The sequence below is a fragment of the Pongo abelii genome, chromosome 13, assembly GCF_028885655.2.
Source record: "Pongo abelii isolate AG06213 chromosome 13, NHGRI_mPonAbe1-v2.0_pri, whole genome shotgun sequence".
NCBI lineage: Eukaryota > Metazoa > Chordata > Mammalia > Primates > Hominidae > Pongo > Pongo abelii.
Window position 1 is genome coordinate 14,955,394 of NC_071998.2, and position 9,966 is coordinate 14,965,359.

Below are 9,966 nucleotides of genomic sequence, written 5' to 3' on the forward strand. Positions count from 1 at the left end.
ACAGAAAGTTCTTCACCATGCGTTCATTCAACTCACAGAGTTGAACCTTCCTTTTGAGAGAACAGTTTTGAAACACTCTTTTTGTAGAATCTGCAAGTGGATATTTGGAGCGTTTTGAGGCCTATGCTGGAAATTAAATATCTTCACATAAAAACTAGACAGAAGCATTCTCAGAAACTTCTCTGTGATGAGCGCATTCAACTCACAGACTTGAAAGTTCCTCTCAACAGAAGAGTTTTGAAACACTCCTTTTGTAGAATCTGGAAGTGTTTATCTGGAGCGCTTTGAGGCCTATGTTGGAAAAGGAAATATCTTCACATAAAAACTAGACAGAAGCATTCTCAGAAACTTCTTTGTGATGAGTGTATTCTACTCCCAGTGTTGAACCTCCCTTTTGATAGAACAGTTTTGAAACCCTCTTTTTGTAGAATCTCCAAGTGGATATTTGGAGCGCTTTGAGGCCTATGCTGGAAAAGGAAATGTCTTCACATAAAAACCAGACAGAAGCATTCCAGGAAACTTCTGTTGGATAAGTGCATTCAACTCACAGACTTGAACGTTCCTTCTGATAGAACTGTTTTGAAACACTGCTTTTGTAGAATTTGCAAGTGTTTATCTGGAGCGCTTTGAGGCCTAAGCTGGAAAAGGAAATATCTTCACGTAAGAACTAGACAGAAGCATTCTCAGAAACTTCTTTCTGATGAGTGCATTCAACACACAGACTTGAACCTTGCTTTTGAAAGAGCAGCTTTGAAACACTCTTTTCGTAGAATCTGCAAGGGGATGTTTGGAGCGCTTTGAGGCCTATGCTGGGAAATGAAATCTCTTCACCTAAAAACTAGACAGAGGCATTCTGAGAAACATCTTTGTGATGAGTGCATTCAACTCACAGACTTGAACGTTCCCTTTGATAGAACAGTTTTGAAACCCTCCTTTTGTAGAATCTGCAAGTGTTTATTTGGAGCGCTTTGAGGCCTATGTTGGAAAAGGAAATATCTTCATATAATAACTAGACGGAAGCATTCTCAGAAACTTCTTTGTGATGAATGCATTCAACCCACAGACTTGAAGTTTCGTTTTGAGAGAGCAGTTTGGAGACACTTTTCTTATAGAATCGGCAAGTGGATACTTGGAGCGCTTTGAGGCCTATGCTGGGGAATGAAATCTCTTCACCTAAAAACTAGACAGAAGCATTCTGAGAAACTTCTTTGCGATGAGTGCATTCAACTCACAGACTTGAAGCTTCCTTTTGAAAGAGCAGTTTGGAAACACTCTTTTTGTAGAATTTGCAAGTGGATATTTGGAGCGCTTTGAGGCGTATGCTGGGAAATGAAATCTCTTCACCTAAAAACTAGACAGAAGCATTCTGAGAAACTTCCTTGTGATGAGTGCATTCACCTCACAGAGTTGAACGTTCCTTTTCAGAGAACAGTTTTGAAACAGTAATTTTGTAGAATCTGCAAGTGTTTATTCAGAGCACCTTGAGGCCTATGTTGGAAAAGGAAATATCTTCACATAAAAACTAGAGAGAAGCATTCTCAGAAACTTCTTTGTGATGAGTGCATTCTACTTGGAGTGTTGAACGTACCAATTGATAGAGAAGTTTGGAAATATTCTTTTTGTAGAGTCTACAAGTAGATATTTTGAGCCATTTGCGGCCTAGGCTGGAAAAGGAAATATCTTCACATAAATACTGAACAGAAGCATTCTCAGAAACTTCTTTGTGTTGAGTGCACTCAACTCACAGATTTCAACTTACCTATAGAAAGAGCAGTTTTAAAACGCACTTTTGGTAAAATCTGCAAGTGGTTTTTTGGAGCACTTCGAGGCCTGTGCTGGGAAATGGAATATCTTCACCTAAAAACTACAGAGAAGCATTCTCAGAAAGTTCTTCACGATGTGTTCATTCAACTCACAGAGTTGAACCTTCGTTTAGAGAGAACAGTTTTGAAACACTCTTTTTGTAGGATCTGCAAGTGGATATTTGGAGCGTTTTGAGGCCTCTGCAGGAAAAGGAAATATCTTCACATAAAAACTAGACAGAAGCATTCTCAGAAACTTTTGTGTGATGAGTGCATTCAACTCACAGATTTCAACGTTCCTCTCCACAGAAGAGTTTTGAAACACTCCTTTTGTAGAATCTGCAAGTGTTTATTTGGAGCGCTTTAAGGCCTATGTTGGAAAAGGAAATATCTTCACATAAAAACTAGACAGAAGCCTTCTCAGAAACTTCTTTGTGATGAGTGCATTCTACTCACAGTGTTGAACCTCCCTTTTGATAGAACAGTTTTGAAACACTCTTTTTGTAGAATCTCCAAGTCGAAATTTGGAGCGATTTGAGGCCTAGGCTGGAAAAGGAAATGTCTTCACATAAAAACCAGACAGAAGCATTCCAAGAAACTTCTGTTTGATAAGTGCATTCAACTCACAGACTTGAAAGTTCCTTTTGATAGAACTGATTTGAAACACTCCTTTTGTAGAATTTGCAAGTGTTTATTTGGAGCGCTTTGAGGCCTAAGCTGGAAAAGGAAATATCTACAAGTAAGAACTAGACGGAAGCATTGTCAGAAACTTATTTGTAATGAGTGCATTCAACACACAGACTTCAACCTTGCTTTTGAAAGAGGAGCTTTGAAACACTCTTTTCGTAGAATCTGCAAGTGGATATTTGGAGCGCTTTGAGGCCTATCCTGGGAAATGAAATATCTTCACCTAAAAACTAGACAGAAGGATTCTGAGAAACTTCTGGGTGATAAGTGCATTCAACTCACAGACTTGAACGTTCCCTTTGATAGAACAGTTTTGAAACACGCCTTTTGTAGAATCTGCAAGTGTTTATTTGGAGCGCTTTGAGGCCTATGTTGGAAAAGGAAATATCTTCACATAAAAACTAGAGAGAAGCATTCTCAGAAACTTCTTTGTGATGAGTGCATTCTACTCACGGTGTTGAACTTTCCTTTTGATAGAACAGTTTTGAAACACTCTGTTTGTAGAATCTGCAAGTGGATATTTGGAGCGCTTTGAGGCCTATGCTGGAAAAGGAAATGTCTTCACATAAAAACTAGACAGAAGCATTCCAGGAAACTTCTATTTGATAAGTGCATTCAACTCACTGACTTGAACGTTCCCTTTGATAGAACAATTTTGAAACACTCCTTTTGTAGAATCTGCAATTGTTTATTTGGAGCGCTTTGAGGCCTATGTTGGAAAAGGAAATATCTTCATATAAAAACTAGACGGAAGCATTCTCAGAAACTTCTTTGTGATGAGTGCATTCAACCCACAGATTTGAAGCTTCCTTTTGAAAGAGCAGTTTGGAGACACTCTTCTTATAGAATCTGCAAGTGAATATTTGGAGCGCTTTGAGGCCTATGCTGGGAAATGAATCTCTTCACCTAAAAACTAGACAGAAGCATTCTGAGAAACTTCTTTGCGATGAGTGCATTCAACTCACAGACTTGAACGTTCCTTTTGATAGAACAGTTTTGAAACATTAAGTTTGTAGAATCTGGAAGTGTTTATTCGGAGCACCTTGAAGCCTATGTTGGAACAGTAAATATCTTCATTAAAAACTAGAGAGAAGCATTCTCAGAAACTTCTTTGTGATGAGTGCATTCAACTCACATAGTTGAACCTACCAATTGATAGAGAAGTTTTGAAACCCTCTTTTTGTAGAATCTGCAAGTGGATATTTGGAGCCGTATGAGGCCTATGCTGGAAAAGGAAATATCTTCACATAAAAACTGAACAGAAGCATTCTCAGAAACTTCTTTTTGTTGAGTGCATTCAACTCACAGACATGAACTTACGTATAGAAAGAGCAGTTTTGAAACACTCTTTTGGTAAAATCTGCAAGTGTTTATTTGGAGCACTTCGAGGCCTGTGCTGGGAAATGGAATATCTTCACCTAAAAACTACAGAGAAGCATTCTCAGAAAGTTCTTCATGATGCGTTATTCAACTCACAGAGTTAAACCTTCCTTTTGGGAGAACAGTCTGAAACACTATTTTTGTAGAATCTGCAAGTGGATTTTTGGAGCGTTTTGAGGCCTATGCTGGAAAAGGAAATATCTTCACATAAAAACTAGACAGAAGCATTCTCAGAAGATTCTTTGCATTGAGTGCATTCAACTCACAGACTTGAACTTACCTATAGAAAGAGCAATTTTGAAACTCCCTTTTGGTAAAATCTGCAAGTGGTTATGTGGAGCACTTCGAGGCCTCTGCTGGGAAATGGAATATCTTCACCTAAAAACTACAGAGAAGCAATCTCAGAAAGTAATTCATGATGCGTTCATTCAACACACAGAGCTGAAACTTCCTTTTGATAGAACAGTTTTGAAACACTCTTTTTGTAGAATCTGCAAGTGGATATTTGGAGCGTTTGAGGCCTATGCTGGAAAAGGAACTATCATCACATAAAAACTAGACAGAAGCATTCTCAGAAATTTCTGTGTGATGAGTGCATTCAACTCACAGACTTGGACGCTACTCTCGACAGAACAGTTTTGAAACACTCCTTTTGAAGAATCTGCAACTGTTTATTTGGAGCGCATTGAGGCCTACGTTGGAAAAGGAAATATCTTCACACAAAAACTAGACAGAAGCATTCTGAGAAACTTCTTTGTGATGAGTGCATTCTACTCACAGTGTTGAACCTCCCTTTTGATAGAACAGTTTTGAAACACTCTTTTTGTAGAATCTCCAAGTCGATATTTGGAGCGATTTGAGGCCTATGCTGGAAAATTAAATGTCTTCACATAAAAACCAGACAGAAGCATTCCAGGAAACTTCTGTTTGATAAGTGCATTCAACTCACAGACTTGAAAGTTCCTTTTGATAGAACTGATTTGAAACACTCCTTTTGTAGAATTTGCAAGTGTTTATTTGGAGCGCTTTGAGGCCTAAGCTGGAAAAGGTAATATCTACAAGTAAGAACTAGACGGAAGCATTGTCAGAAACTTATTTGTAATGAGTGCATTCAACACACAGACTTCAACCTTGCTTTTGAAAGAGCAGCTTTGAAACACTCTTTTCGTAGAATCTGCAAGTGGATATTTGGAGCGCTTTGAGGCCTATGCTGGGAAATGAAATATCTTCACCTAAAAACTAGACAGAGGCATTCTGAGAAACTTCTTTGTGATGAGTGCATTCAACTCACAGACTTGAACGTTCCCTTTGATAGAACAGTTTTGAAACCCTCCTTTTGTAGAATCTGCAAGTGTTTATTTGGAGCGCTTTGAGGCCTATGTTGGAAAAGGAAATATCTTCATATAATAACTAGACGGAAGCATTCTCAGAAACTTCTTTGTGATGAATGCATTCAACCCACAGACTTGAAGTTTCGTTTTGAGAGAGCAGTTTGGAGACACTTTTCTTATAGAATCTGCAAGTGGATACTTGGAGCGCTTTGAGGCCTATGCTGGGGAATGAAATCTCTTCACCTAAAAACTAGACAGAAGCATTCTGAGAAACTTCTTTGCGATGAGTGCATTCAACTCACAGACTTGAACGTTCCTTTTGATAGAACAGTTTTGAAACATTAAGTTTGTAGAATCTGCAAGTGTTTATTCGGAGCACCATGAGGCCTATGTTGGAAAAGGAAATATCTTCACATAAAAACTAGAGAGAAGCATTCTCAGAAACTTCTTTCTGATGAGTGCATTCAACTCAGAGACTTGAAGCATCCTTTTGAAAGAGCAGTTTGGAAACACCCTTCTGATACAATCTGCAAGTGGATATTTGGAGCGCTTTGAGGCCTATGCTGGGAAATGAAATCTCTACACCTAAAAACTAGACAGATGCATTCTGAGAAACTTCTTTGTGATGAGTGCATTCAACTCACAGACTTGAACGATCCTTTTGACAGAACCGTTTTGAAACATTAACTTTGTATAATCTGCAAGTGTTTATTCGGAGCACCTTGAGGCCTATGTTGGAAAAGGAAATATCTTCACATTAAAACTAGAGAGAAACATTCTCAGAAACTTCTTTGTGATGAGTGTGTTCAACTCAGAGAGTTGAACGTACCAATTGATAGATAAGTTTGGAAACACTCTTTTTGTAGAGTCTGCAAGAATATATTTGGAGCCGTTTGAGGCATTGGCTGGAAAAGAAATATCTTCACATAAAAACTGAACAGAAGCATTCTCAGAAACTTCTCTGTGTTGAGTGCATTCAACTCACAGACTTGAAACTTGCTTTTGAAAGAGCAGCATTGAAACACTCTTTTCGTAGAATCTGCAAGGGGATATTTGGAGTGCTTTGAGGCCTATGCTGGTAAATGAAATATCTTCACCTAAAAACTATACAGAAGCATTCTGAGAAACTTCTTTGTGATGAGTGCGTTCAACTCACAGACTTGAACGTTCCTTTTGAGAGAACAGTTTTGAAACATTAAGTTTGTAGAATCTGCAAGTGTTTATTCGGAGCACCTTGAGGCCTATGTTGGAAAACGAAATATCTTCACATAAAAACTGGAGAGAAGCATTCTCAGAAACTTCTTTGTGATGAGTGCATTCAACTCACAGAGTTGAACCTACCAATTGATAGAGAAGTTTGGAAACACACTTTTTGTAGCATCTGCAAGTGGATATTTGGAGCCGTTTGAGGCTTATGCTGGAAAAGGAAATATCTTCACCTAAAAACTGAACAGAAGCATTCTCAGAAACTTCCTTGTGTTCAGTGCATTCAACTCGCAGACATGAACTGACCTATAGAAAGAGCAGTTTTCAAACACTCTTTTGTTAAAATCTGCAACTGGTTACTTTTAGCACTTTGAGGCCTGTGCTGGGAAATGGAATATCTTCACCTAAAAACTACAGAGAAGCATTCACAGAAAGTTCTTCATGATGCGTTCATTAAACTCACAGAGTTGAACCTTCCTTTTGATAGAACAGTTTTGAAACACTCTTTGTAGAATCTGCAAGTGGATATTTGGAGTGCTTTGAGGCCTATGCTGGAAAAGGAAATATCTTCATATAAAAACTAGACGGAAGCATTCTCAGAAACTTTTTTGTGATGAGTGCATTCAACTCGCAGACTTGAAGCTTCCTATTGAAAGAGCAGTTTGGAAACACTCTTCTTATAGAATCTGCAAGTGGATATTTGGAGCGCTTTGAGGCCTAGGCTGGGAAATGAAATCTCTTCACCTAAAAACTAGACAGAAGCATTCTGAGAAACTTCTTTGCGATGAGTGCATTCAACTCACAGACTTGAACGTTCCTTTTGATAGAACAGTTTTGAAACAGTAAGTTCGTAGAATCTGCAAGTGTTTCTTCGGAGCACCTTGAGGTCTATGTTGGAAAAGGAAATATCTTCACATGAAAAATAGAGAGAAGCATTCTCAGAAACATCTTTGTGATGAGTGCATTCGTCTCACAGAGTTGAAACTACCAATTGATAGAGAAGTTTGGAAACACACTTTTTGTAGCATCTGCAAGTGGATATTTGGAGCCGTTTGAGGCCTATGCTGGAAAAGGAAATATCATCAACTAAAAACTGAACAGAAGCATTCTCAGAAACTTCCTTTTGTTGAGTGCATTCAACTCGCACACATGAACTGACCTATAGAAAGAGCAGTTTTGAAACACTCTTTTGTTAAAATCTGCAAGTGGTTACTTGGAGCACTTCGAGGCCTCTGCTGGGAAATGGAATATCTTCATCTAAAAACTACAGAGAAGCATTCACAGAAAGTTCTACATGATGCGTTCATTCAACTCACAGAGTTGAACCTTCCTTTTGATAGAACAGTTTTGAAACATTAAGTTTGTAGAATCTGCAAGTGTTTATTCGGAGCACCTTGAGGCCTATGTTGGAAAAGGAAATATCTTCACATAAAAACTAGAGAGAAGCATTCTCAGAAACTTCTTTGTGATGATGCATTCTACTTGGAGTGTTGAACGTACCAATTGATAGAGAAGTTTGGAAATATTCTTTTTGTAGAGTCTACAAGTAGATATTTGGAGCCATTTGCGGCCTAGGCTGGAAAAGGAAATATCTTCACATAAATACTGAACAGAAGCATTCTCAGAAACTTGTTTGTGTTGAGTGCACTCAACTCACAGATTTCAACTTACCTAGAGAAAGAGCAGTTTTAAAACGCACTTTTGGTAAAATCTGCAAGTGGTTTTTTGGAGCACTTCGAGGCCTGTGCTGGGAAATGCAATATCTTCACCTAAAAACTACAGAGAAGCATTCTCAGAAAGTTCTTCACGATGTGTTCATTCAACTCACAGAGTTGAACCTTCGTTTAGAGAGAACAGTTTTGAAACACTCTTTTTGTAGGATCTGCAAGTGGATATTTGGAGCGTTTTGAGGCCTACGCTGGAAAAGGAAATATCTTCACATAAAAACTAGACAGAAGCATTCTCAGAAACTTCTGTGTGATGAGTGCATTCAACTCACAGATTTGAACGTTCCTCTCCACAGAAGAGTTTTGAAACACTCCTTTTGTAGAATCTGCAAGTGTTTATTTGGAGCGCTTTGAGGCCTATGTTGGAAAAGGAAATATTTTCACATAAAAACTAGACAGAAGCCTTGTCAGAAACTTCTTTGTGATGAATGCATTCTACTCACAGTGTTGAACCTCCCTTTTGATAGAACAGTTTTGAAACACTCTTTTTGTAGAATCTCCAAGTGGATATTTGGAGCGCTTTGAGGCCTATGCTGGAAAAGGAAATGTCTTCACATAAAAACCAGACAGAAGCATTCCAGGAAACTTCTGTTGGATAAGTGCATTCAACTCACAGACTTGAACGTTCCTTTTGATAGAACTGTTTTGAAACACTCCTTTTGTAGAATTTGCAAGTGTTTATTTGGAACGCTTTGAGTCCTAAGCTGGAAAAGGAAATATCTTCACGTAAGAACTAGACAGAAGCGTTGTCAGAAACTTATTTGTAATGAGTGCATTCAACACACAGAATTGAACCTTGCTTTTGAAAGAGCAGCTTTGAAACCCTCTTTTCGCAGAATCTGCAAGTGGATATTTGGAGGGCTTTGAGGCCTATCCTGGGAAATGAAATATCTTCACCTAAAAACTAGACAGAAGCATTCTGTGAAACTTCTGTGTGATGAGTGCATTCAACTCACAGACTCGAACGTTCCCTTTGATAGAACAGTTTTTAAATACTCCTTTTGTAGAAAATGCAAGTGTTTATTTGGAGTGCTTTGAGGCCTACGTTGGAAAAGGAAATATCTTCATATGAAAACTAGAGAGAAGCATTCTCAGAAACTTCTTTCTGATGAGTGCATTCAACTCACAGACTTGAAGCTTCCTTTTGAAAGAGCAGTTTGGAAACACCCTTCTGATAGAATCTGCAAGTGGACATTTGGAGCGCTTTGAGGCCTATGCTGGGAAATGAAATCTCTTCACCTAAAAACTAGACAGAAGCATTCTGAGAAACTTCTTTGTGATGAGTGCGTTCAACTCACAGACTTGAACGTTCCTTTTGAGAGAACAGTTTTGAAACATTAAGTTTGTAGAATCTGCAAGTGTTTATTCGGAGCACCTTGAGGCCTATGTTGGAAAACGAAATATCTTCACATAAAAACTGGAGAGAAGCATTCTCAGAAACTTCTTTGTGATGAGTGCATTCAACTCACAGAGTTGAACCTACCAATTGATAGAGAAGTTTGGAAACACACTTTTTGTAGCATCTGCAAGTGGATATTTGGAGCCGTTTGAGGCTTATGCTGGAAAAGGAAATATCTTCACCTAAAAACTGAACAGAAGCATTCTCAGAAACTTCCTTGTGTTCAGTGCATTCAACTCGCAGACATGAACTGACCTATAGAAAGAGCAGTTTTCAAACACTCTTTTGTTAAAATCTGCAACTGGTTACTTTTAGCACTTCGAGGCCTGTGCTGGGAAATGGAATATCTTCACCTAAAAACTACAGAGAAGCATTCACAGAAAGTTCTTCATGATGCGTTCATTAAACTCACAGAGTTGAACCTTCCTTTTGAT